The sequence below is a fragment of the Macaca mulatta genome, chromosome 10 (genome assembly GCF_049350105.2).
Source record: "Macaca mulatta isolate MMU2019108-1 chromosome 10, T2T-MMU8v2.0, whole genome shotgun sequence".
In the NCBI taxonomy this organism is placed as follows: Eukaryota; Metazoa; Chordata; class Mammalia; order Primates; family Cercopithecidae; genus Macaca; species Macaca mulatta.
In genome coordinates, this window is record NC_133415.1 from 23,924,272 (window position 1) to 23,952,129 (window position 27,858).

General features: G+C 51.4%; 1 long non-coding RNA gene across 1 annotated transcript; it reads left to right on the forward strand.

Annotated features, from left to right (window-relative positions):
• The first annotated feature begins 800 nt into the window (after positions 1 to 800).
• LOC144332233 (uncharacterized) lies at positions 801 to 6,953 on the forward strand. The gene is made up of 3 exons (XR_013400134.1): positions 801 to 1,150; positions 1,334 to 1,419; positions 6,460 to 6,953. It is a non-coding gene; the product is annotated as an uncharacterized LOC144332233 (long non-coding RNA).
• Positions 6,954 to 27,858: the final 20,905 nt, after the last annotated feature.

Consider the following 27,858-nt stretch of genomic DNA (forward strand, 5'->3'; position numbering starts at 1 on the left):
CTTTGACAGAGTATTTGCACCAGGCCAGGCTCTGGGCTGAGTGCTTTGTAGATACAAGCTCATTTCACCTTCACAATGATCCCTTGAAGTGGGGAGATGGCTTTCATTATACCCCAAGGAGGAAGAGGAGGAAGAGGTGCGGCAGAGGCATTAAGTAACTTGCCCAGCGTACGCAACAAGGGAAAGCAGAGGCTGGATTTGGAGCCAGGACTTGAGCATCGCAGAACTCACACATCAGAGTTTGGTGATGACGCCTTTATTTCACAAGAGGGGAAACTGAGGCTCAGAGAGGGACCAGGACTTGCCCAGGATCACCCAGCGAGTTGGTAGCAGATAAGGTCAAGCTCTTGTAATCTCCTGGACTCCCCAGGCCACTGTGACCTTGGCCACGCTGGCTTGGTATCCACGGCCCCATCAGAAGGAGGGTGACATGTGCCGCATCTCTCTGTCCACATTAGGGGCCGGTGGCCAAGGATGTGGCTGAGAAGGTAAAGTGAGAAGCGTGGATCAGAGATGTGTCTGTCACTGTGACGGGACGCTCAAGGCAGATCCATTATTCAGGTCATCAGGCTGGAGCCACCAGGCAGGCGAGGGAGGCCTGCTGCAGCCGGACGGTCAGCTGGCAGGGCCGAGGGGGGGCTGCAGGTCCCCGGGAGCTGTCACCGCTGACTGATGGATGGGGACAGCTTCCAGTCGCCGGCCATCCCCGCCACGAGCCCCGTGGCCATCTCTGCGGCCGCCCACGCTGGCCTCCCGCCCGGCGCCTTGCTTTGAACGTCCACAAGGCCTTTTGTTCCCGCAGCAGGAGCTGGGCAGGCAGCGTTGAGGGGCCCCTTACAGAGGAAGGAGCCGCCTGCTGGGGCTTCCCCCTGCCCTCCACCCCTGCTGTGTTCCTCTAATTACCTGTGGGCAGGAGGGGGCCGGCTGAGGGGTCCAGCTGAGCCCTGAGGAATCTGCTGGGGGAGGGGGTGGTGACCGTGGCGAGGCCAGAGAGCCCTCAAATTCCAACCCGAAGAGACGATGGGGACACGCTCCTCCCGATCACAGATTGGAAACTGAGGCCCAGAGAGGGCAACTGCCTTGCTTGAGGTCACACAGCGAGTTAGAAGTAGGGCTTGGTCTGGACCCAGGGGCGTTTTGACTCCCCAAGGTAAGAAGTGGGAAGAGAACTGGTGCTTAATAATTTTGAACACCTACTTGACACCTGCTGTCTTATTGAATCAGGTCCTTCACTTCCCAGCTCTGGGTCCTCAGGCAGGTCAATTTCCTCTCTCAGCCCTGGTTTCTTCATCTGTGCAACACGCTTATTTACCAAGGACCTCTTCTATTCAAGACCATGAAGAGACATAAATTAGACATAGTCCCTAGCCTCAAGGAGCCCACCAATAGAGGGAGTCTGCAGATGGCTTGGCACATGTGGTAAGTGCTGAGGTGCACGGGCAGAGATGGCTGTGGAGCCTCAGAGGGGACAGGAGGGGCCCACGGAGGGCACAGTGCCTGAGGATTTTATCCAGGGAGCAATGGGGAGCTGTGCATGACTTTGAAGAGCTGCAGATGATCTCCTGGCTGTGAGGAGCCATTGGAGGAGCTGAGGCAGAGGCAGGGGGTAGCCAGGAGTCTACTGCAAAGGTTCAGGCGAGAGGTGATGAGGGCTAGGTCAAGCAGCAGTCCCTGAACCTTCACACAGGCTGGACTTTGAGCCAGTGGGCCTTGGACTCTTGGTGTAGCTGCTTTTTGGCGGTTCCTTAAAATGCTAAACATAGATTTGCCATATGACCCAGCAATACCACTCCTGGGAATATGCCCAAAGGAATTGTAAACAGAGGCTTGAACAGATACTTGTACACCCATGCTTGTAGCTGCATTATTCATAGTAGGCAAGCTGTGGAAACAGCCCAGGTGCCTATCTACGGATAAATGGATAAACAAAATGTGGCATATCCATACAATGGAATCTTGTTCAGCCATATAAAGGAATGAAGTTCTGATACATGCTACAACATGAATGTACCTTGAAAACATTATGCTAAGTGAAATAAGCCAGACACAGAAGGACAAATATTGCATGATTCCACTCATGTGAAATATCTACAATAGGCAAATTCATACAGACAGAAAGTGGTTAATAGGGGGCAGGGGGAGGGGGAAATAGGAGAGTTACTGCTTAACAGGTACAGAGTTTCTTTTTGGGGTGATAAAAAAGTTTTAGAAATAGATAGTTGTGGCTGGGCACGGTGGCTCATGCCTGTAATCCCTGTACTTCGGGAGGCAGAGGCAGGTGGATCACATGAGCCCAGGAGTTCGAGATCAGCCTGGGCAACATGGCAAAACCCTGTCTCTAAAAAAAAAATACAAAAATTAGCTGGGCATGGTGGTGTGTGCCTGTATCCCAGCTACTTGGTAAGCTGACGTGGGAGTATTGCTTTAGCCTGGGAGGCGGAGGTTGCACTGAGCTGAGATCACGCCACTGCACTCTAGCCTGGCTAACAGAGTGAGACCCTGTGTCCAAAAAAAAAAAAAAAAAAGAGATTGTGGTGATGGTTGTATGACATTATGAATATGAATGTTCTTAATGCCACTGAATTGTTCATTGTATAATGCATTGAAATTGATTTAATGCATTGCATTTAAATAGGTGAGTTGTGTGCTATGTGAATCATATCTCAATGAAGCTAAATTTAAAAAACAGGGCCGGGCATTACGACTCAATCCTGTAATACCAGCACTTTGGGAGGCCAAGGCAGGTGAATCGCTTGAGCTCATGAGTTCGAGACTAGCCTGAGCAACATGGCAAAACCCCATCTCTACAAAAAATACAAAAATTAGCCAGATTTGGTGGCACACACCTGTAGTCCCAGCTACTTGGGAGGCTGAGGCAAGAGGATTGCTTGAACCTGGGAGGTGGAGGTTGCAGTGAGCCCAGTGAGCCTGGGCGATAGAGCCAGACCTTGTCTCAAAAGAAGAAAAACAAAAACAAAACAAAACAAAACACCGAATGAGTGGAGTTCATGGGTCAGAGTCCTGAGGCCCTCAGTAAAATCGGAAGAAGGGAAAGTCACCTTAGGGGAGATGAAGGCCACGGTGCATCTGATTTTGCAAATCATGACTGGCTGCCCATGTCCCTTCCCTGTGAACATTTTCCCTTTTGGGAGATTTGAGCCCCACTCCTAGGCTGACTAGCTGTGTGCCCTTTGGTGAGCTGCACAACCTCTCTGAGCCTCAGTTGTCTCATCTATATATCAATCTATTTGCTTCAGGCTAACCATTTGCTGGGCACAGGTTGCTGGGACATTTGCTCTGAATCTTTCTTTCAGTCCTCGCCCTATTTGAAAGGAGAACACAGGGGCCCAGGGAGGGTGGGAGCCTTGCCAGAAGCTCCTAGAGAGAGTGGCTGAGACAACCTGAGAGCCTGACCTGAGGCTGGCCCAGGGTTTGCCTCAGCCCTCATCTCCCATTGGCCCTGAGAACTCCTTGCCCAGCCCCGCTCCCCTCCCCTTTGCGTCCGTTTGGGGCTGGTCACGGATTTTGTTCCTTCTGCAAATGATCTCCATGTGTCAGGGATTGGGTTTCCCCTCGTCTGGCCTTGTCCCTCTTGGGACCCCAGGCCCCCCACGGGCTGAGGCAGCCGGACGGGGCCTCCCCAGCAGCTCCATGGCTCATTCTGACCCTGCGATGGGGCCCAGGCAGGATGGGGCCTGGGCATCTGGTTTAACCATCAGAGCTGGGGCTTGTTTCGGTTTTAATGACCCATGGATCCCTCGGGAGAGGGAGAGGGAGCTGACTGGCAAACGGGGTGCAGAGACGCAGCAGGGCCGATGGGAGAGCGGAACTGAACAAACAAATACCGGAGCGTTAATGGGGGACTCTGCGGCCGAGAAATCACACTCACACCCATGCATGTGTGTAAGCACACACACGCACACACGCTGATGGCAAAGCCACCTTTCACACACCTACTTGCAGACATTCCCGCCCCCTTTGCTCCAGCCATCTAAACGTCATGCTGGTCTCCGCACATTCTCAGTGCCGTTCACCCCTCGGCCTTTGCCTAGGCCAGCTCCTCCACCTGGAATGCCATCCCTGCAAATGCCAGTCCTGAGGTTTGCAATGCCCGTGCTTCAGGAACCCTTCCCTGATCCCACCTCCCGACCAGCGGAGGCGGGGCCCCTCGCCCTGAGGCCTGTGGCTGGGGGAGAAGCTGCAGACAAGCTTCTGTTCGGCTGTGCGGGTGCCCTGCGGTCTTGGGCAAGTCCCTTCCCCTCCTCGGAGCCTGAGTTTCCAGTGCTCCACCTGGAAAAAAGCAACTCTACACCTCCTGCCTTCCTGGGTTCTCGCAACCGCCTTACTGTGATTGTCCCCATTTCGAGGCTGAGAAAAGAGAGGTTCAGAGAGGTTTAGTAAGTAGTCCAAGGTCACCCAGCTGGTTAGTAGACTGGGTGAAACCCCAGTACCTATGCCTTCCCCCACTTCCATTGCTGAGAACGGTCAGGTCAGCCCAGGAGTCAGACAGACCTGTGCCGACTGCCCCTCGGGCAGAGTCAACTGGGCCCTCATCGCAGAGTCAACTGGGCCCACGTTGTTTCTCGGCTCCCTCTTCATTGCTATTCTGACAGGGGCATGTGATTTACAAGAGCTAGTTTGCTCCCGGGCCGGCCAGGAGGCCGTGAGTACTTGCCAAGCCCTCTCCGGGCCTCAGCCTCCTCATCTGCAGGTGGAGAACAGTGTTCCTGCTCTCTTGACCCTGCCTGCCATGCTGGGTGGAAGCTGGGGTGGGAATAGGTGCTTTCAGTTCTCAGCAGAGGAAACTGAGGCTCAGGAAGGCCAGGGCAGGGCTGGGATTCAAACCCATGCTTTGGACTTCATGCCTGGCTTTGCCCATTGACCCCAGACTGCCTACTGCCTCTAACTGGCAGGTGCAAACCAAGCCTGGGGGGTGCCATCCACCTCGTTAACCCCCTTACTGATCCGGGCTTTGCATGGTTTATCAGAAGAAGCATGAGGGCTGGGAGGGTTTGGAGAGGTGGTCTGGGGAGGGAAAGACTCACTGGGGACCTGGGGCTCCATGAATCTTTCTGCGCAGCTCCCAAGTTCATTTCATCTGTCAAATGGGCATACTATTAGTGCCTGCTTTTGTAGGTGTTGGTGAGGATAAAGAGGAGTTAGTGGTAAAATACGCCCAGTGCTGAGAATGGTGCCTGGCCTATCCACGCTCCATGTAAGTGCTGACTCGTTGCCAGCATCAACTGTTAGCCTTATTTATTAATCATTGGCTTGGAAGGGCGTCTGTTAGGTACCGGGGTTGCCTTTTTGGCAAAGACTTAGTTCATTGTTACAAGGACTTGGGGTTGAGTCAGGGTAGGGCAATGGCCTTGGCCTCCCCACGCCTCAGTTCCTGCATCTGTGAAATGAAGATGATATCCCCAGTCTCCCTCACCCATCTTTTGCAAACGTAGTCTCGAGCTGTTCCAAGCTGCCGCATGCCAGGTCTGTTCAGAGGCCCACACAGGTTTCTTAGCTCATCTCTGACAGCGAGTCTCCACCCCAGGGCCCAGGGAGGCCCAGCAGGCCCAGGAGGCCAGCTTTTCCAGGGTGGGGGGTGGGTACTATTAGACTTCAATGCCTGGTTTCTCTACCTGCAGGGCTGGCTATGGCCAGGCTGATCCTCCATCTAGACTGAAAATACCCGTGCAAATCCCTCTTGTAAAATCCTCAGTCCCCTCCCATGGGGCCTCCTGGGGACATGCCAGAGGCTAAAATAAGACCTGAAGTCAGCAGAGGCCTGTCCCTGGCTGCCACCTGATTCTACCAGTCCCTCAGGGACTTGGTTCTCCTGGCACAGACGGATTCTGAAATGACTGTCAACAGGCAAGTGCAAGGCTGAGCTATCTCCAATCCCCGAGGAGTTTTAGGATGCAGATTCCCTGGCCTGACTCCGTGAGGTAGAGCCAGTGGTTTGCGGTGGGGCCCAGGGAATCTGTGTTTTACAAAGTTCCTAGGGGGTTGTGCTGACAGCTAGTGTTGGATGTCCATGTTCCATTGCCCTTCATATTGACTTATGCTTGCTTATGCATGCTTCTGTCTTCCTTTCAGTGGTGCTGGGAGCCTCTGAGGGCAGGGCTGGGTTTTCTATCTGTCTGAGCAAATGCTGGGTGAAATGATGAATGAATGAATGAATGAATGAATGAATGAATGAATGAATGGACAAACGAATGAGTGGATAACCGGCTCCCTGGAGAATTTTGGACCTTCCTTGCCACTAATGGGGGTGAGAGCTTTGGGGCTGATATTCCCCTGGATACCTGAGCTCAGTTTAGAGGCAGGAAGAGGCATTTTTTCAGATTTCTTGGAGCCCCCTCCTCCAGGCAGTCTTCCCTGATGTCTTCCCCATTTGCTGTGTCCCACATCCCCTACTTCCTCACCCATCTCATGCCCTTCCCTTGTTTGTTTCCCTCTCCCCAGGACCCACCTTATGCCTGACTCAGACTGCTATCAGTAACTGCTGAATGACCAAGCAGATGAATGGATGAAGTATCCATAAGACCAAATCTCTCCCTGGCTTTGCCTTCCAATGAAAGGAAGTCTTGGAAGAAGATGCCCCTCTCTTGCCACACACACTCTGCCTCCCCCACCTTTGTTTTCAATCCAGTACTGCTGCGTTTTTCAAGTTCTCTCCATTTTCTCTGGCCACCAAGCCTTTGCATGTGCTGTTCCTTCTACCTGAAACTCCCTCTGCCCTTGCTAATTCCTCCTTCTCCACGTCTTTGCTTCAATATTTTGGCTGTGAGTTGCCCTGATTGCTCCCCAAAGCCCCATGTTCTCGCCTAAGCCACCACCTTCCTTCCTACTTGAAGTGTGAGCTCCTTGATGCAGAGGCCGTATCAACTTCATTTCTGCTTCTCCAGCACCCAAGCCGGGAACGTTTGTTGAATGAATACATAACCTGTTAAAAAGCCTCAGCTGTGCTTTCTAAAAATATTGGTTCTAAATCCCAGTGTGGCTGGGGGACCCAGGCTGAGGATCCCGGAGACGGGTGAGGCGTGGAGGATGCAAATGTGTCTCTAGGGCGGGGCCTTTGACAGGTCGTGCCAGGCCTGGAAATGCTGGCCCATCGCCCAAGACCAGAGACCACTTTTCCACTGAGCAGTGGCTCTCTGGCCTGAGGCTGCACTGACATTCCCAGCGCCAAGCTGTCCATCTCTCCCAGAGTTCAGAGCGGAACTGAACTGGCTGGAAGTCAGGTAGTGAGGGGTGGAAAAGCAGAGGACGAGCCTGCTCTATGAAGCTCCAAAGGGAGGCTGGAGAGAGAGAGAGTTCTGGGCTGGGCCCCCACCTGCCCTTGAAACCTGGAGGAGCAGCACCCAGGAAAAGCTCTTGGTAACTTCTCAGGCCCATGTGAATGTCAGGGGTTATGATTATCATCAGGTGACCAGTTCTCACGGCCTGACCATCTTTCTGAATGATGACGATGATGGTGGTATCTCCATTGATTGACAGCTCATGAGTGTCTAGTCTAGGGCTGAATGTTGGGGAGATGCAGAAAAAGAATAACACACTGACCACACTGATTGAGCATCTTGAACGTGCTGGGCACTCTTAATTGCACTTTCTATATGACCTCATTTAAACCTCTTGAGAACCCAGTATACTGATGAGGCAACTGAGGCCAAGAGAGACTAAGAGAGTCTCTTAAGGTCACAGAGCTGGGAACAGACAGAGGTGGGATTTGTCTCAGGGCCTCTGTGCCTCTAACCACGATAATATGTGTTGTCTAGGTTGGTCACAGCCCCTGCATCGAGGGGGCCGGGCACTCCCACACTAAACTCTTAAGATCCTGCAGCTCTTTCATTCCAACAGGTGCATGTACGCCTTCATGTCTTCTCTCACACTTATTCAATCAACAAACATTTGTTTAGTACCTACTATAAGCCAGGACTGTTCTTGGCATTGGGGTATGGACAAAAGCAGCCCAAGCAGAGAAGATGACTTTTGAGGTTAGTTATACTCTGGTACGTGCCTGACGGCAAAGACCAGGTAAATGCACTCACCGTGTGTGTGTGTGTGTGAGTGTGTGTGTGTGTACTTGTGCAAAATCAGGGAAGGCTTCCTGGAGGAAGGGAAGTTGAAATAGGGACCTGAAGGAGGAATGGGAGAGAAAGGGAGCTGGTGAGGGTGCAGCGGCAGGGGGACAGGAGAAGCTTCCATGGGCCGGATGATTGGGTTCGTCCCACCCCCAGGTCTTCGCTTGGTTTGTTCCTCTGTCTGTGACACTTTTCCCTCTTCTTGGTATCACTCCTGCTTCCTTTCCAAGTCTCAGCTGAGACATTGCCTCCTCCAGGAAGCCTTCCTGATGGTCCCTCAACTGGGTCAGAGACATCCTCTAGGTCCCTACAACTCCCTGTGCCACCTGAATTGCTTACTAGGCTGTGAGTTCCCAGAGGGCATGGTCGGGTCTGGCTCCTGTCAGTGCAAAGGGGGTGCCCAGTGAGTAAGTGAATAAATGAGGGAGTGGGTGAAGCTGCTCCCCACCCTGCTGTGCTGAGGGTGAAGGCTACAGACCCTGGTGCCTGCCCAAGGGATCCACAGATGCAACTCCCTTCTGCCCCCAAATGGCCCCACCCAGGGAATTCCCTCAGACCCAGCTGATGATCCCATGTGGACCCACATAGGACCAGGCAGGGGAATCGATCCCATCTTTCAGGGCCAGGCTGCATCCAGTGTGCCAACTGCTTTTGATCTGATCTTCTCTTTGGCTGTTTAAAACTTCTGCCAGGATACGCACATATGTTCCCACAAAGACACACCCAGACACAGACACGTGCACAGGTAAACACACCCACAGACATGGACACACACACAGGCACATGCACCCACAGACGCGGACACACACACAGGCACACGCACCCACAGACGCGGACACACACACAGGCACACGCACCCACAGACGCGGACACACACACAGGCACACGCACCCACAGACGCGGACACACACACAGGCACACGCACCCACAGACGCGGACACACACACAGGCACACGCACCCACAGACGCGGACACACACACAGGCACACGCACCCACAGACGCGGACACGTGCACAGGTACCCCTACCACAGACGCGGACACGCGCACAGGTACCCCTACCACAGACGCGGACACGCGCACAGGTACCCCTACCACAGACGCGGACACGTGCACAGGCACACAACCCCATACAGACGTGGACACACATGAACACATATTCAGACAAATACACATGACACACACCCAGAGACACACATGTGGCCATGCACACTGACACATATGGATGTATATATATGGAAACACACAGACACGCACAGACACACATGGGCACACACACAGCACACACACACAAATACACACATTTATGAGCTCTCAAGCAGGAGGGCCACCAATATGTCTTCCCCAAGGTTATTGTGAGGATTAAATGAGCCAAAGTGGTGAAAGTCCAGCTTCACGCAGGCTCTGAGTAGGTGCTCAAGGCCGGTGTCATGGGCATGGGACCCCTGCAGTCATGCAGGACCTTGAGCCCAGAAGGGCCCACGCTTGGTTTAATGCTCTCCTGTCACCATGTTGAAATTCTTAATATTTGAACAAGAGGCTCCGCATTGTTATTGTGCAAGTCCTGTGAGTTAGGAGTTGGCGTTGTGTGTGTTCCTAGTTTAACTGGCAGCCTGGAAACACCGAGGGAGAGTCCATATGAACCCTGGCTTTTGTAGGGTTGTTTGAAAGGCAATGAGGCCAGCCAGGAAGGGTGCAGAACGCCAGGCTTGGAGGCTGGGGCTGGGAAGCCCTGGCAGCCTAGACATTGCAGATGGGTTTGTAGCAAGCACCTTGTAGATTCAGAGCAACAAAAAGGTGAGTTCATGAGCAAAGAGGGTGGGATCCCACCCTGGATCCCAGTCCTGGCTTTGCCAGCGCCCCTGATGAGTGGCTGCACCTTGCTGTGCCTCAGTTGTCCCCATCTCTGCAGCAGGCACTACCAGTGGATGGACCGGTCTGGACACTAGGGTCCCATTCCTGCTCTGGCTGTCCACCTCCTCAACCCAGAGACTGAGACCTGATGACATCTACTTCATTAATCCACTCTCAGCATCTTCTCCCCAGTTCAGCTGAGCAGAGATCAGCTGGTTGGCTGGAAGGTTGGTTATCTGGTGCGGAGCAGGTGGAGGGGCCGCACTCAGGGCCGACCGGCCGCCTGGTTTGTATTTTTAACACCCGGCTCTTGGGCGGTGACAAGGTGTCTGCTAAGTGAGGTAATAGGCAATTGAGTGGGTTCCGCTTTGCCGAGGGCCATCATAAATCATGTCTGTCAGGGGCCTGTGTCATAGTCCAGGGCAGCGCTGCGTGTCGGCAATTAGTCAGCCTGTGCCCGGTGGCTGGACTGCAGCCCTCTAGTCCAGCAGCACGGCCCTGGCAGGGCCTGAGGGGGGCTTTGGCCTCCACCCCTCCTCTCTGTCCTCCTTCTCCAGCTCAGCCTCAGACAGATAAGGAGGGACTGACAAGGAGCAGGAGTAGTCCTGGGGCTGCTCAGGAGGCTTTGGGTGGCCTTGGCAAGTGGCTTTCTGTCTCTGGGCCTCAGTTTCCTCATCTGCAGAGTGGGTACAATAATGACTGCTTGAGGACTAATGAGTGAAAGTGACAAGGAGAGCACACATCTTAAGGTAAGGAAGCATTGGCGAGTGATAGTGATGATTGATGATGTTACTAAACGCTCTGATGGCGCCTGTGTGGTGCCAGCACTGATTATTCTAAGTGCTTTGCATGTATTCACTCGCAGAGTCTCCATGCCTATTCCTCTTCAAACCATCCTTCCCTACTTCCAATGCTTGCTTTACGGAGGGGACCCATGGTAAGGGCTCAGATTCAAGCATATTTCTAGGTGGTGTCACCATAGGTGATTTTTATCTTATTATTTTTACATCATTTTGTTCTTCTAAATTTGTCTTTCACCAGGTGTAATACCAAGGCTGGAGTAGAGAAACTCCCTAAGCAGGGAGGCTTAGGCTTGAGGTCTACACGGAATAGCGCTCCTGGGCCTGGGTACTCTAAGGAAGATGGGAGGCAAAGACCCCAAGTCCTTTGTTAAATACATATGCTGGCCCAGAGGAGGAAAAATGCCACATGGAGTCACACACACACACACACACACAGGCATGCATACTCACATATACACACACTCACATACACACACTAAAATACACACTAACATACACACATATACACACATTCATATATACGCACACTCACATACACACATGCATACTCACATCTACATACACACTCATATCTACACACATACACACTAAAATACACACTGAAATATATGCAAACATACATATACATACAAACATGCATATATACGTATATTTACATATACACGCATGCAGTCACATATACACACACTCACATGTATACACACTCACATACACACACTAAAATACACATTCAAATATACACACACTAACATATACACACATTCATATACACACAGTAACGTATACACACATGCACACTCGCACATATACATACACACACATTCACATGTACACATATATTCACATATACACACACCCCACAGGCACACTCCCTTCCAGGCCAACTTACAAGAGCTTAGAAACAGAGACCCCCCATACCTCCCATTTTGCAAATGATTCTTAACACCTACTGCGTGACTGGCATGGGAATACAGAATCATCCAGATACAGAGAAATCCCTGCCTCAGGCACATGGACCCTCTGAAAACCCGCATCATTGCAAACAGAGTCTTATGCCCACAGCCCCCCAAAAAAACACATGCAGGAGTTCCCTTTCCCCTCCACGCCACCCTCTCTGGTTCCGAAGCTTTCATGCCTGCTGCCTGGGGTGGTGGGAAGTGGGTGGGGGTTCAGATAGCACTGATGGCGGCAGTGTCCTCCAGGGCCCCCAGGCCTCCTCATGATCCCCAGATGGGAATCCTTTGGTTGCCAGCAGCCCTGTCCCCTGTCTTCCCTCCACCCACTCCCCACCCTGCTCGCCTGATCAACCTTTGTGATGGGGGATGGGAGCAGGGGGGAGGCCCCAGGAGAAGATTCTTCAAAGGAAGTCCCTGGCCCCCCTCCGCCCTGCTGCGTTCAGAGCCTCTGGAGTGGCTCCCCCTGGGGGGCCTGGCCTGGTTGGAATAGGGGCCTGAGCAGGCCTCCAGGTGGCTTAGAGGGATGAAGGATGCTCCAGTTGCGGGGGACACGTGGACCCCAGCAGGACAGCATTTCCTAAATATTTTCTGTCCCTTTGAAGACCAAGCAACAAAGTCCAGCCTCCAGGCTCATGCAGGGCCCACCAGGTGCACAGTCCTCTGTCCGGGCTGAGTACACCCACGGGCAGCTCTGGGGAGGGGGGTGGGGGTAGAGGGCCGTGGAGACCGCCATCTGCACGGCTTTCTTGGCTGCCTCCCCTCCCTGGGGGTTGAGAGGGGCCGGGATCGATGCCGGGCCCAGCTGCCCAACGGCGCCCCCATCCCGAGCTGGCCTGGCCTGGGTCTAATTGATTACACTGGGGCATCTGCGAGGGCCCAGGTGGCAAGGCCCAGGCAGCCTCTGGCTCCCCTAAGGCACGGCCTGGCTGGGGACAGGGGTGTGGGAAAGAAAGAAGGCACAGGGCAGGGTGTCTGTGAGTCCCAATTAAGCCACGAGTGGCACAGCCTGGGCTGCCCCTAATTTGGTTTGGGATAATGAGCCAGGGAAATTGGCTCCTGTCTGACTGGAGGTTAAGCCCCATCTGGGCTGGGTCCTGGGAATAGTCTCTTCAGTCCCTGCCCTATGGATGAGGAGAGGGGGTGGAGCCGGCTTCTCTGGTGGGCACAGCTCTCTACAGTGTGCAGACACTTTCTCCTGTGTGCTACTGATGGCATATTTTTTGGGGGGGTTGGGCGGTTACTATTACTGCTCCATTTTACAGATGGGCAAATTGAGGCCCAGAGAGGGGAAATGAAGCCTCCCAGTTCATTCCCGGCTGGATCCAAGACTTGAACCCAGATTTTCTCCTTTTTCTCCCTGAATTTTTTTTTTTTTTCTGGATTGCCTGGTTTATCAAATAAAGACAAAGGAGGCCAGATTCACGCCTGTAATCCCAGCACTTTGGGAGGCTGAGGCGGGTGGATCATGAGGTCAGGAGATGGAGATCATCCTGGCTAACATGGTGAAACCCCATCTCTATTAAGAAAATACAAAAAATTAGCCAAGCTTGGTGGCGGGTGCCTGTAGTCCCAGCTACTCGGGAGGCTGAGGCAGGAGAATTGCTTGAACCCAGGAGGCAGAGGTTGCAGTGAGCTGAGATCATGCCACTGCACTCCAGCCTGGGCGACAGAGTGAGACTCTGTCTCAAAAAAAAAAAAAAAAAAAAAAAAAAAAAAAAGACACAGGATTTCCAGTTAAATTTGAATTTCGGATAAACAATACACAAAATTAGTATGTTTGTCTCATGAAATATTTGAGATATCCTCATACTAAGAAAAACTGATTTGTTCTGTATGTTACCTGGTAACACTAGCCATTATTCTTTAGGGCCTTGGTGGAATCTGGGGGTAGAGGAAACAAACTTTGCAGTCAGTCAGATGGGTTCAAACTGGTTTTGCCAATTTCCTCCCATGTGGTTGCAGTAGACAGAGTAATGCCCCATCTCCCACCTGCAAGATGTCCACGTCCTAATCCCTGGAACCTGTAATATGTTATGTTATGTGGCCAAAGAGACTTTCAAGTTAAGGATCTTGAAATAGAGAAATTATCCTGGATTATCTGAGTAGGTTAATGTCATCACAAGGGTCCTTATAAGAGGAAGGCAGGAAGGTCAGAGTCAGAAAAGGAGATGTGATGGTGGAAGTGGGAGGGAGTGATATGCTTTGAAGATGGAAGAGGGAGCCATGAACCAAGGAATGCTGGTGGAAGCTGCTTTCCTAGAAACTGGAAAAGACAAGGAAATGGATCCTGTCCTAGAGCCTCCAGAAGGAACGCAGCCCTGCCAGCATCTTGATTTTAGTCTCTGTGTTAGTCTGTTCTTACACTGCTATAAAGAAGTGCCTGAAGGCCAGGTGCGGTAGCTCACACCTGTAATCCCAGCACTTTTTGAGGCAGAGGCAGGTGGATCCCCTGAGGTCTGGAGTTCGAGACCAACCTGGCCAACATGGTGGAACCCTGTCTCTACTAAAAATACAAAAATTAGCTGGGTGTGGTGATGCATGCCTGTAATCCCAGTTACTCGGGAGGCTGAGGAATCGCTTGAACCCAGGAGGTATAGGTTGCAGTGAGTCAAGATTGCACTACTGCACTCCAGCCTAGGTGACAGAGTGAGACTTCATCCCCAAAAACAAAACAAAAGAAAACAAAACAAAAGCCCGAAATGCCTGAGACCGGGTAATTTATAAAGAAAAGAGGTTTAATTGGCTCGTGGTTCCAGAGGCTGTATAGGAAGCATGGCAGCTTCTGCTTCTTGGGAGGTCTCAGGAAACTTACAATCATGGCAGAAAGTGAAGGGGAAACAGGCATGTCTAACAAGGCTGGAGCAGGAAGAAGAGAGAGAGTGGAGAGGTACCATACACTTTTAAACAACCAGATCTTGTGAGAACTCACTATCACCAGAACAGCGCTAGGGGGATGGTGCTAAACCATTAGAAACTGCCTGCCTGAGCCAATCACTCCTCACCAGGCCCCACCTCCAGCACTGGGGATTATAATTCACTGTGAGATTTGGTGGGGACACAAAACGAAACCATAGCAGCCCTGCAGGGCTCATTTTGGAATTCTGATCTCCTGAACTATAAAGTACTTTGTGGTGTCTCATGCCACTACATTTGTGATTTGTTACAGCAGCAATAAGAAACTAATACAGTGGACTTGGGTGAGTTGCTTAAGCTCCAGGTCTCCAGTTTTTCATCTGTAAAATGGGGATGGTCCTTTCTGCACGGGGTGGATGTGAGGTTTCTCCCGGGCAAAGCAGTCAGTTGTTTCCCTTGCCTGTTGTGGGTGTAAAACCTCACCAGTATCCTGAAAGCCCAGCTGCAGCCTCCTTCCTTGCTTAGCTTCAGATATCTGGAGGGAGCCAAGGAGCAGACCTCCCTTTCCAGGGGATGAGATGAACTCTGATTCCACAAACCAGGGCACAGAGCATCTCCAAAAGCTGCTCTTCAGAGACCAGAGATCATGGGACCAGAGTCTTGACGGACTGCTCAACTCTGCCATTTCTCAGCTGTGAGGTCTTGGATAAAGAAGTCACATTTCTGCCTTAGTTTCCTCAGTGGGGCTCAGGGTGCCTCCACCTCTCAGGGCCCTTTTGAGGAAGAAATCAAATGCAATCCCAGGCCCATACGTGGGAGGCGCCAGCGAGCAATCGACGAGCACTACAATGCGGTCCCATTTAACTGATGAGGAAACCAGCGTTGGACGGGACTGACTGAGTATCACACAGTGTGTGATTGTGGATGGCAGGCCCTGGATTGGACCCTGAACTTCCTGATACAGCCCTGTCTGTTCTTGTAGGACCTGCCTCTCCCCTTTGTTGTTGGTTGGGGGGCCCTGAGGGGTCTTTTAAACCTCAGGGAACAAGTTTGTCAAAAGCAAAAAGAAGGAGTACCCCCTAAATTAGACTGAAGGGCACAGCTCTGAGATGTGCCTCTGATTGGGGGTGTACCAGATGGTGAGTCTGTGGGCACCCAAGTGACTGTGCACCCTGTCATGAGGTTCAGGAGGTGGCCTTTCATTCTCGCGAGGAACAGCTGTGCTCCTAACGTGCCCCGTGTCCTCTTGGGGAGTGAATTTAGAGCCAGAAATCCGCACAGCCTGCTACACTCCTGCCTAGACTAGACTTTCTTCTGGGGTTCAGCCTCTCCCTCCCTTCCCTGCTGGATTCCAGAGCCCTCCCTCCTTCTCTGGAATACAGATCTCAGAGGCCTTCCCCTCACCTTCATATCCTGGTTCACAAATGGGAAAACAGGCTAGGAGTGGTGAAGAGACTTTCCCAGGGCCACTTGGCTAAAAGGTGTTGGGAAAAGAATGATACCCAGGACTTCTGGGCGCGCCCCCACATTGACTCTCCCCTACCAGGAAGAAGGTAGAGTCAGGTGATAGCAAACAAGGCCTCTGATGCCATGCTGTCTGGTTCAAACCACATCCCTGTTTTGCACTAGCTGTGTGACCTCAGGCAAGTCACCTAACCTCTCTGAGTCTCTGTTACCTCATCTGCAAAATGGAGTTGGTGATAACAATTGGACCTACTTTGAGGACTGTCAGAGGAATTAAATGAACTATCTAATAGATGTGAAGTGCTTGGAATGAGGCCTGATAGGTAAGAAACTCCCCTTTGAGCACTGATGTTCTTATATTGATTTCAGGGCAAGAGACATATACTATTGGTGAGACGAGGGTGACTGTTCATTGGCATATTAGACATGGCAGTAAGTAACGTCAAACCCCAGTGAGAAATATATTCCTGTTTTACATTCCCATTCAGTCCTTTGAGTCATTGTCTAGGAGAAGGCGAAATTCTCAGTTGGGTGCTATCTTGGCTCTCACACTAGGTCATTTTCCTTTTTAACCAAGAGGGGTCAAGCTGCAGGCTGGGATGTGGCAGGCAAAGATGGCTGGCTAGAACCTCCTAACACATCTTCGGCGAGCTCGTTTCTTTCGGGGTTCCTTATATTTTGTCACAACTGACACTGATTTCCCACATCATATGCTGCTGATACTAAACGTTCTTTCAAAACAAATTGACTTGAGGACCAAGGCCATGTCGTGGAGGAAGGACACGTGCCCACGGCCTGAATGTCCCTGTGCAGCCAAAGGTGGGCTTTTCAGTCTTGTATCACCATGTGATATGAGTCAGAAGACTGGAGAGGGACTCTGGGCACGGTGACTCACGCCTGTAATCCCAGCCCTTTGGGAGGCTGAGGCAGGAAGTTCACTTGAGGACAGGAGTTCAGGACCAGCCTGGGCAACATAGCAAGACTCCATTCCTACAAAAATAACAATGAAAAAATTAGTTGGGTGAGGTGGTGCACACCTGCAGTCCTAACTACTGGAAGGCTGAGGCTGAAGGATCACTCGAGCCCAGGAGTTGGAGGCTGCAGTGAGCTATGATCATGATGCTACTGAACTGCAGCCTGGGCAACAAAGCAAGACCCTGTATTAAAAAAAAAAAAAAAAAAAAAAGAGAGAACATTTGAAAGGGAATTGCCAAAGATACTTACAAAATTGGAATAAAAAATCTTTTTTGGGCTGGGAGCAGTGGCACACGCCTGTAATCCCGGCACTTTGGGAAGCAGAGGCAGGTGGATCATGAGGGTCAGGAGATTGAGATCATCCTGGCCAATGTGGTGAAACCCCTGTCTCTACTAAAAACACAAAAAAATAGCCAGGCGTGGTGGCGGGCGCCTGGAGTCCCAGCTACTCAGGAGGTTGAGGCAGGAGAATCACGAACCCAGGAGGCGGAGGTTGCAGTGAGCAGAGATCTCGCCACTGTACTCCAGCCTGGGCGCTAGGGCAAGACTCTGTCTCAAAAAAAAAAAAAAAAAAAAGTTTTTTTGGTATAATTTCTGTCTTTCTGGGATTCTGTGTGCCTATATATGTGACATGGGTGATTGTTTTATGAGCTAACCCATTTTCAAGAGCTCATTGCTGGGTTCTGGAAACACCAGAGGAGTGACTTGGTTTCTCCAAAGGAGCCTCCAAAAAAGGAAAATTATTCCTAATTTTGCAGCAGTGAGGCCTCCTTGTCCCTCACCTCCAGCTCCATAGAAAATGGCCTTTAACCATCCCTCCAATGTCTTGGGAACTGTATCATACTTTCATTTCTTAAGACTAAGAAACTTCTTAACTTTCTCCTCTCTAGTCTCAATAAACCCAGTCCCACTGCTTACCCACCTTTCCTGCTAGTGAAAGTCCATTTTGGCCCAATTATTTCTGGAGGGCAGTTTATAAATAGACACCCAAAGCGTTATTTATAAGCATCTATTTATCTCTCTGCACAGCCATTCAGCTTCTAGGGTTCCATCTTTAAGGAATAAATGATCACGCATCACATAAAGATTCAGTGGTAAAAGTACATTCATCACAGCAAACATCTAGAAGTAACCCAGCTGCCCAATCATAAGAGATTGGTAAAATGAAGAACCCTACATGCCCACAATGCAAGATGATATGGTCAGCCCATTAGCAGAATGTAGTAAAAGAATGTCAGTGTCAGCTCATCAGGGGCAAGGGTTTTGTTCATCCATTTGCTTTTTTACTGCTATATCCTCAGAATCTAGAACGGTGACTGGCACAGAGTAGGTGCTCAATACAAAATCGTTGGTCGATGAATGAATGAATGAATCCTTAACAGCAGGGAAAGATCATTTTGCTATAGTCAAATTATCTGTGTTATCCTATTTTGTGTAAATATGCACAATGTATATATAGAGACAAAGTTTAAAGGTAATAAAATGATAAGCTTGGTGATTTCCAGGCTTGCTGGTTTTACACAATTTTCCTTCATGATGTTTCAGTTATTGGTCTTTCCCCAAATTTATTCAATAAATGAATTCAATAAGTTGAAATAAGAAAACAATGCAAGTGATTTCTTTTGGAAATTGTGAAATTGCTTGTGAGATGGTGACGATGCAGCCCTCGGAGCCCTTTTGATGAAAACGTCTCCAGTGCATAGATTCAAAATTCTCAAAACTCTCAGATCACAGTTCCTGAGAACATGTGGTTCAAAGTTCCAGGGGCCACACACAGGTCTCTGCTGTCTGGCTCTGGTCTATGCCCTGACAGTCTGTTCAAAGCTCCATGACCAAGATGTCAAATCTGGAATTTTAATCCATGACAAAGCAGGACATTTTCTCATGTTTCACTGTGGAAATCCTGGACTCTGCGCACCAAGGGGCCTGCCCTCCCCCAGTCATCCATTCTGGATGGGACATGGAGGATCCAGGTGGATTGGCTTGGCCTGGTCTGCGACCCACCTTTGATCCTCCAAAAACTGGGGTTGAGGCTAAGACCCCGATGTCCTGGAGGGTCCTCTAGGATCCACAGAAGAAGATGCCCAGGGGGTAGGCTGGGGGTGGGGTTAAGTCTGATAATGGCTGAAAAAGATTTGTAAACAAACAAACAAACAAATAAACAAGGAGAAACGCTATCCAATGTTGGTTAAAGGAATTCCAGACATCAGGGCATAAAGGGGAAGGAAGGTAGGGAGGTTTGGGCTTGCGGGGCTGAGGGAGAGAGATATGTATCCCCTGATCTGGCCCCATGTGAAGAAGACTTTCTTCATTTGTGGGTAAATCAGCCACGCCAAACACTCTAGAAATTGCAAAGAAATGGGAAAAATGCTTGTTGTTGTCTTTTCATTAAATTCTTTTTCTATCATTTGTCTCCCATCTTGGGATGTGAATACACGAAGGTAGAAAACGGTGATGCCTCATTGCACCCGTGACCCATGTTTGACTCAACTGCATGCGGGTCTCATTGTGGGGCCTTCCTAGGAAATTTGCAAGGGTCATTTGGATCACACACACTGACTTTAGAAACCAGCCTCCCCCTTAAAGGACAGGGGCCCCAGGAAACTTCCTGGCCTCTCCACGCCCACATCATGGCCTTGTGACAAGTCTCTGGGCCGACCCTCAATTAGCTTGTGGGTCCTTGACCATAGAGAGCCACATAATTTATGATAGCGCAGCAGGTTGAATTTAGGTCCAAGTGCCCTGTTAGAACGTTAAGAGTATGACTCAGGGTTCGAGTGGTAGATTCGAGGGAGTCGGATGACTGTCTCTGTGCATGTGGCTGGGTCCAGGAATGCCCAGCTGCACTCAGTAAGAACCACGGATGTACCTGGTTAGCCCTGGAGATGTGAGGCTGCTGGCTACTCAGGGGGTTGGGAACCCATGGGGGGACAGCAGGTTACTAGCCCCTGAAATCCTGAAACTGCTCCCTCGCTCAACAGATGTGCTTGGGATGACACCCACCTTTCCCCACCAGAGTTCAAGTGGGAGCCTTTGACCCTCCCTCCCACACTGGCCTGGGCCCCCTTCCTCCCCACTGGGGTTGGGGGCAGGAGGCGACACTGAAACTTGCTTGTTATACACAGTTGGGGAGCCTGTGTCATCACTTGGGTGATATCCACTGTATGATGGAGAAAAATGACTCCTGGTTTCTCTTTAGGAACCAGGAAATCCATCCTTAACACATTAAACATCTCGCCCTCAGGGAAGATGCAACCCCACTCTGTTTCCTAGACGCTCTATTCATTTCGTATCCTGTTATTCCCTTTCCTTCCATCCTGCTGGTTCAGTCATGGGGATTCCAATGGTATTCTTATTTTATCTTATTATCTGTGGCAATGTTGGTCGAGGAAAATCCTGGAGAATTCCAGTGATAAGACAGGTGAGAAAGGTTGACCTGGCTGGGGTGGGATGGGGGGTGGGAACCCTCCTGCTCGGCTCCCTCCTCGTCATACTCCATGGAGATGCTTAAGGAGGCTTCATGGAACCCCCAGGGTTCCACGGCAGACAGTTTGAAAACCACTGGTGGGAACTCTGACTCCCCTTCTGGGATTCAGCCTGGTCCGAGGGCTCGCTCTGACCCCGGCTTGCCATGTGGACCCGTTTCTTTCCTCTCTGGTCCTCAGTTTCTTCACTTACTACAGACTTGCAGAGTTCAGAGGGGCCAAGATGAAAAAACTCAAGTTTTTCCTCCAACAGCGAGGAAAACAGGAGGCCCAGAAAGGAGTCTCTGCTTAGCCCAGGGCACACAACCTCATCCTTCGGCAGCAAACGTCCCCGCTGGGGAGGTCAGGGCTGCTCCCCACATCAAGGGGAGATCCCTGTCTGTCCCAGGTGGGTGCCTTCCACACTGACCTCACCGGCAGGACTGGAGCAGGCCAGACGTCGGCACGCACACCAGCCCCACTCCCCTGAAGCCACAGGGACGCTTTTCTTTCCCTGCTGGAAGGAGCAGCCCTCTTGGGGTATTTATTTTATTTCTATAAAAGTGCGAAGCAGCTCTCCAGGGCCCTGCTGATGACTTGTCTGGCCGGAATGCCTTCCCTGCTATTTCAGGATTAAGACAGTAAATTCCTTCTCCAGGGTGTAATGGTGTAAACACCGGGCTCTCAGGGGAAGGTGGAACGGCCACTGGGTCCTACCCTGTGTCTGTGGCTCAGGCAGGGCCTGGGGAAGGGGCCGGGGGCCTTGAGATGACCCCTACCCCCTCCCTGCCAGGGTCCGAGTGACCTGGGTACCTTCTCCCCACCGGGGCTGGCGCCAGGAGCAGCTTTGTTTTACTGGTGCCAATGAAGGATTGGGAGCCCTCTTCGGGGAGTGGCGAGTGTTCTTCCCTCTCTGAACCTGGGTATCCCCCTTCTCTAAAACATGAGTAATCACATGTGCTCGGCACTGCCCCAGGCCCGTGGTAGGTGCTCCGTCCATCACAGCTCCAGTGATTTCTCTTATTATCATCATAAAGTGTGGTTGAACAGAACACACTCCCTGCCTCCCAAGAAGCTGAGAAGGAATTGGGGAGAGAGAGGAGGGCAGGACCAGCAGTGAGAGACATGAGTGCTAAACCCACTGGTGGTAACAGGGAGGGAGGGTGGGCTGGGTGGAAAAGCAGGAGGGAAAGAAGGGTGCTCCAGGCAGAGGGAATGGCACAGGCAAAGGAAGGGAATGGAAGGGAAGCAGATCACCACGTGATCAAGCGTAGAAGGAAGTTTAGCGAGGCTGGGTGGCCGTGCCTGGGGGCAATGGCGAGAGGAAAGCCCAGGGCGTCCTTGGTGACCCAGTGAAACACACCCCTGTGGGTCATGGCAAGGAGTGTTCAGTTTCCCCAAAGATTTACACTGGGAGCACTGCAGGATACCTTAAACCTAGACGACAATTGCCAATGTATGGCAAACTTGCTGGTATCGATGATTGACAGAGGGCTGTTGTTTGGGAACATCGAGGCTGGAGCAAGGGCCTGTGACACCAGGCGTGACCGAGTGGGGCATTCCACCAGCCCCCATGGCTGGAGGTAGAGGAGGCCAAGGGGAGGCTGAAGAAACAGCAGGTCAAGTGATGCAGTGATGTTAAATGGAGAGCTGAGAGCAGCTCCTAATTTCAGACTCCATGGTTAATGTGCCAGTTAAGTAGCTGTAATCAGTAGCAGCTGTGAAGGGGACCTGCAGGCTCCACTGCACGTCACCAGGAACCATGGATCCGGCTCAGGGAGTTGACTGGCAATGGGATTTCCCATTGCTGGGGTGGGTGAGCCAGCAGAAACAAGGTGCAGCCCTGGGCATGGCCTGCGGAGGTCTAGGATTGGAGGGTGGGGCAGCCCCAAAGCAGCAGAAACTGGCCCAGGGAAGCTGCCCAGGAGCCTTAGTGGTGAGGGTCCCCTTGTGTGCACGGGGATTTTCACTTTCTACAGTGCCAAGTATACACTTTATACAGTCCTCTAGCATAACGTGGTGCTGGTGGTGGTTCTGGGTTCTGAAGCCCTGCTGGATCCAAATCTCCCCACTTCTTGAAAGCTAGTGAATCTTGGAAAAGTCCTCATTTCATCTGAGGGTATTCTGTGAAATAGGTTTGCCATGTTCCTACCACCGAGTATTATATTGGGAAAGGCACATGATAGGATTGTAGGCAAAGCGCCCTCAGGGCTGTGTACACAGTAGCTGCCCAAGAAGTGTCAGCTGCACAGTAACAAGAGGACGACGGTCCTAAGGCACTGGCACAGTCTTTGCTCAATGTTTGGTCTGGGCAGGTGGCGGCTCTGAGGTTAAGACACAGAGGTTGGGGTGTGGGACCCATTGATGGATTCATCCCATCGACATTCATGGGGACAGATGAGGATCAGATCCTGCATCTGGTGGGGACACAGGCAAGACAAGATTCCATCATGGGGACCGATGAATATCAGATCCTGCATCTGGTGGGGACACAGGCAAGACAAGGCTCTGGCCCCACTCCCAACCTGGGTCCCTTCTTCTCTGCTGTCTCTGAGGCTCCCCACTACATTCCTCCATCCCCTATCAGGGACCTCCTCTTTGTCCTGTTTCCCTGTTGCTCTTTTTCAGGTAACCCTGTGAGCTCCTCTTTTTTTTGTCTTGTAGGCTGGGGGTCCCATGGCTCAGTTCAGACTGTTTATTGTTTCCCTCTCCTGGGACATTTCACCCACTCTCAGGGTTTGGTATCTGGCATCTACTAACACTTCTCCAATCTCCATTTCCAGCCCAGACTCATTCATTCATTCACTCACTCTTCCACCCACAGATAATTGTTGCTGAGATATTGTCACTGTAATATAAGCTGCATTAAGCAGGAACATTTTCTGTTCTGCTCACCACCCTCTGTCCTGTCCCTGGAACAGGGCTGGCAGATGCAGGCCCTCAACCACCCTTGCTCAATGAATGATGACTTGGGGGACTCACAGGGGAGGACTCAGTCTCTTAAACCTTGACAGATACAACCCGCATGCCTCAGAGAGAGGAGGCCTAAGAGGAGCCTAATCTGACCCCAAAACCATCTCCAGGAGGGTTGGATCACTCAGCTCATGCCTCTCACCCCCATCTGGCAGATGATGAAACTGAAGCCCTGAGCAACAAGGTCAGCTGCCCAAAGTCACAAGGTGATACGGTGGCCGCGCTGGCACCTAGCTTACAGAACAAGGCTCTTGCCTTGTGTCCTGCAGGCCAGCAGGTTCTGGGAGGCCCCAAAGGTGTCCGGCAGCAGCCAGCTGTGGCGTATTTCTGTCACATTACATAATGAATTCACATGTCATTTGCTGCAATAAAGGAAAGTATTCTTAGTGTTCGCAGCGTTCGGTGGGGCTGAGGCAAGGGTGCAGCATATTCTCAATGAATCACCGGCAAAGGCCGAGTGAGGGAATCTCAATTCTTCCCTGACAACGTCAGCCCCAATTAAGCGCAATCACCGAGGTTTTATTATTATTATTATTCAGACAGGGTCTTGCTGTGTTGCCCTGATGAGAGTGCAGTGGTGTAATCACAGATCTCTGTACCCTTGACCTGGTGGGCTCAAGTTATCCTCCCACCTCAAGCCCTCAAGTAGTTGGGAATACAGGTACGCACCACCACACCCGGCAAATTTTTGTAGAGACGGAGTCTCGCTATGTTGCCCAGGCTGGTCTCAAACTCCTGGGCTCAAGAGATCTGCTCACCTTGGCCTCCCAAAGCATTGGGATTACAGGTGTGAGTCACCGTGCCTGGCCACTGAGGTTATATTTAGAAGCGAAGCTGGTGAGTATGTATGTGTGCAAGGGCGAGTAGGGCTGAGTATGAGCACATGGGTGCCTGGGGCGCTTACACGTGTACGTGTGTGCGTGTGCGTGTGGACCTGGGAGGGGTGAGAGTGGGCTTATGCAAGCGTGCATGTTTGTGTGCGTGTGCATGCATGCGCCACTCATCCATTAGGACCTAATGGTATAATGTGTGCACCCCCTGGGCAGTCAGCCCCGTGAGGACAGGGCTCCTTCTCTGTGGAATTTGCCCCTGTTTCTCCGGTGCCCAGTCTAGGGTCTGGCATACAGTGGGTGCTTAAAAATTATCTGTTAAATGAATCAACAAATCCCCCAGCCCTTCCTCCAACGTAACCTCAGATCCTCCTCAGATCTGACCACTTCTCTGCACCCAGCTTTCACTACTCCAGATAAAGTCACTGTCCTCCCTCTTTCCCCTTTTTCCTTCCCTTCCTCCACTATGACCCCTTTAGTCCTGGGTTCAAGCAGTGGCCAGAGGGGTCTTCTTAAAACTAAAAAAAAAGGCCGGGCGCGGTGGCTCAAGCCTGTAATCCCAGCACTTTGGCAGGCCGAGACGGGTGGATCACGAGGTCGGGAGATCGAGGCCATCCTGGCTAACACGGTGAAACCCCGTCTCTACTAAAAATTACACAAAACTAGCCGGGCGAGGTGGCGGGCGCCTGTAGTCCCAGCTACTGGGGAGGCTGAGGCAGGAGAATGGCGTAAACCTAGGAGGCGGAGCTTGCAGTGAGCTGAGATCCGGCCACTGCACTCCAGCCTGGGCGGCAGAGCGAGACTCCGTCTCAAAAAAAAAACTAAAAAAAAAAAAAAGGAAGTCGCTCTCTTGATTAAGAAACAAAACAATACAAAGCAAAATTAAAATAATCCAATGACTCCCTATGGCTCTCAGAACAAAACCCAAACTCTTCCCCAGGATGTCCAAGGTGCTGCTTCATCTCCCACTCCCATTTCCCCCTTCAGTTCTTCCAAGGGGTGGCCCTTTCCTGCCCCAGGGCTGGCCTTTGCATCTGCTGTCCCATCTGCTCTCAACACAGCTGGCACTTCCTCTACCCTCAGGCTCAGTTTACATATGACACCTCATCCAGGAAGCCTTCCCTGTCTACACTGTCTAATCTCCCCAACCCTCATCTTACTCCCGTCCTTCAATCTTCTCTAACACAACTTTGGGACCTCAGGACTTGTATCATAACCTGTGAAGATCTCATGTGTCTATTTCTCTGTTAGTCCTTAAGTTCCAGAGGACAGGGCTGCTTCTGTTTGATTGCACAGAGTATTATAAGCAGCCAGCCCAGCACTGGGCACAGGGCAGGCACCTACTAAATGTTAGCAGATGACTGGTGAATGAGTGTGTATGGAGCACCCTCCAAGGGGCAGGTAAGACCTGCAAACCACCAATCTATTGAGATTAAAAAAAACAAAAACAAAAACAAAACACACACACATTTCTCAGACTGCCTGTATTCCTTCTCAGTGCTTTCCTTATGCACGCACCTCCTCTGTACTGTTTTTTACTTAATGTGCATTTAGAGGGACTTGCTTTTATTTCAACAGGCAACTTTCCATCACTATTTTGAATTGGAAACTGCCCATAAATGAAATGTAACTATTGAATAAGAAATGCAAGTGTCAGCCAGGCACCTTGGCTCGTGCCTGTAGCACTTTGGGAGGCTGAGGTGGGAAGACTGCTTAAGGCCAGGAGTTAGAGACCAACCTGGGCAACATAATAAGACCCCGTCTCTACAAAAAACAAAGTTAGCCGGGTGTGATGGCATGCACCTGTATTCCCAGCTACTCGGGAGGCCAGGGCGGGATGATCACTTGAGCTCAGGAGTTGGAGGCTGCAGTGAGCTACGATCGCACCGCTGTACTCCAGCCTGGGAGACAAAGTAAGACCCTGTTTCTAAAAAAACAGGAAAAGAGATGCAAGTGTAGTGTGCTAGAGTGGCCTGCTCTGAGCCTCCTGGCCTGGGTTTGGTGGCCTCTCTGTTAGATGTCTAAGACCCAGCAGCACCCAGTTGAGGCTTTCTCCTTGCTTTAATCGTGACAGCGGAAAGAATGACCAGGCTGTTTTGCTCTGATGTTCAATGTATTTGTCTCCCTGTCTGTGATCAGCCCCCAGCCCACTCTGTAGCATCTGCTTTCCTGCCTTGAATTTCCAGTGCCGGGGAATGAGCTAAGCACCTTCCCAGTCTCTCCTGGTTGCCCTTTGACACCCCCTGGCATCCCTGCCCCACATTCCAGGAGGCAACTCTGGGTCCAGGGGGTCCAGTGAGGGGCCATTGGCTTCTATTTTGGGGACCTCAGTTTTCTCATCTGGCAAATGGGAATGCCAGTCTGGGCACCAGTGCCTGTCTCTCAGGCAGCTGTGAGGATGAACCGGGAGCCCAGAGGGTGAAGCCCTCATGCCTTGGGAAGGCGTCTTGGCTGCAGTCATTCCTGAGCTTCCAGCCACCTCCTGGGACAGTTTGGAATTTTTATTTTTTTGGTTTTTGTCTGCAAGGGGGAAGCGTGGGCCTCTGCATTATTTTCATTCCAAGGGGCCGGAAAGGGGGGTCTGCACAGGTGTTTTCTGGAGGGAGGAGGGGGAGCTGGGAACCCTGGGGCAGCTGTTATTGGCAGGAGGCCAGATGTGCCTGCTTTTCAGAAGGACAGAGTGAAAGCAAAATGCCGTATGACGGAGCACCTACTGTCTACCTGTTTGTGTACCAGCTGCCGTGCATGCCCTAACTCATGAACTCCTTCCATTTTAAAGATGGGGGAACTGAGACTCGGAGAGAAAAGACATTTGCTCAAGGTCACTCAGCTGGGAGGTGGCAAAACCAGGTCTATGTGGCTCCAAAGTTATGATTTTAACCTCCAGTGCCTGGCCCATCCAGGGAGCTGGGTTCCAGTTCCGGCTGTGCGGGAATGTGACCTCTGGGAGCCTCAATTTCCTCATCTAGAAAACTGAAGAACAGAATCTGGCGTGGAGACTTGAGGTGAGTCTTTTAAGCCTTCGTTCAAACAACGGTACCAACAGGAATAACAATACCCTTTCCATATGGAGAATTCTCCCTGGCTTACAGAGGGCTTCGGGGACACAGGGGAAGCCCAGAGCGACAAGGTGACTTGTCCAGGGTCACACAGCATTTCTAGACCCCACAATGCTGCAGAAGCTGTTTTTGTCATTGTCCCCTTGCTCCTTAGACCTGTTCCAGAGAATCTCACTCTGACCCACAGAGGTCTGCACCCCTGACCTCAGCAGGACCGGCTGAGCAGGGAGAGTAACTAATTTCTCAGCACCCAGGAACTCAGGGAACACACATTTCTGAGCCCCCTGCCTGCTGCACGGTGAGGAGATCCCAGATGGCTGTGAGAGGCTGAAGATGTCATGTCCCATTGAAGGGGAAGAAACGTTCTTTTTCTTGCACATTGCAAGGTTCTTCTGGAGCACCTGCCACCTCTTTGCTACTTCTAGCTGCTCCTTCTGCCTGGAACACTCGCCCACCACTCGTTGCCTGGTGCTTCAGTTGCCTCCAGAAAGCCTTCCTGGACCACAACCTAAATCGAGGTCCCACCCCTGCGCTGGCCTCCCTGACTCTCT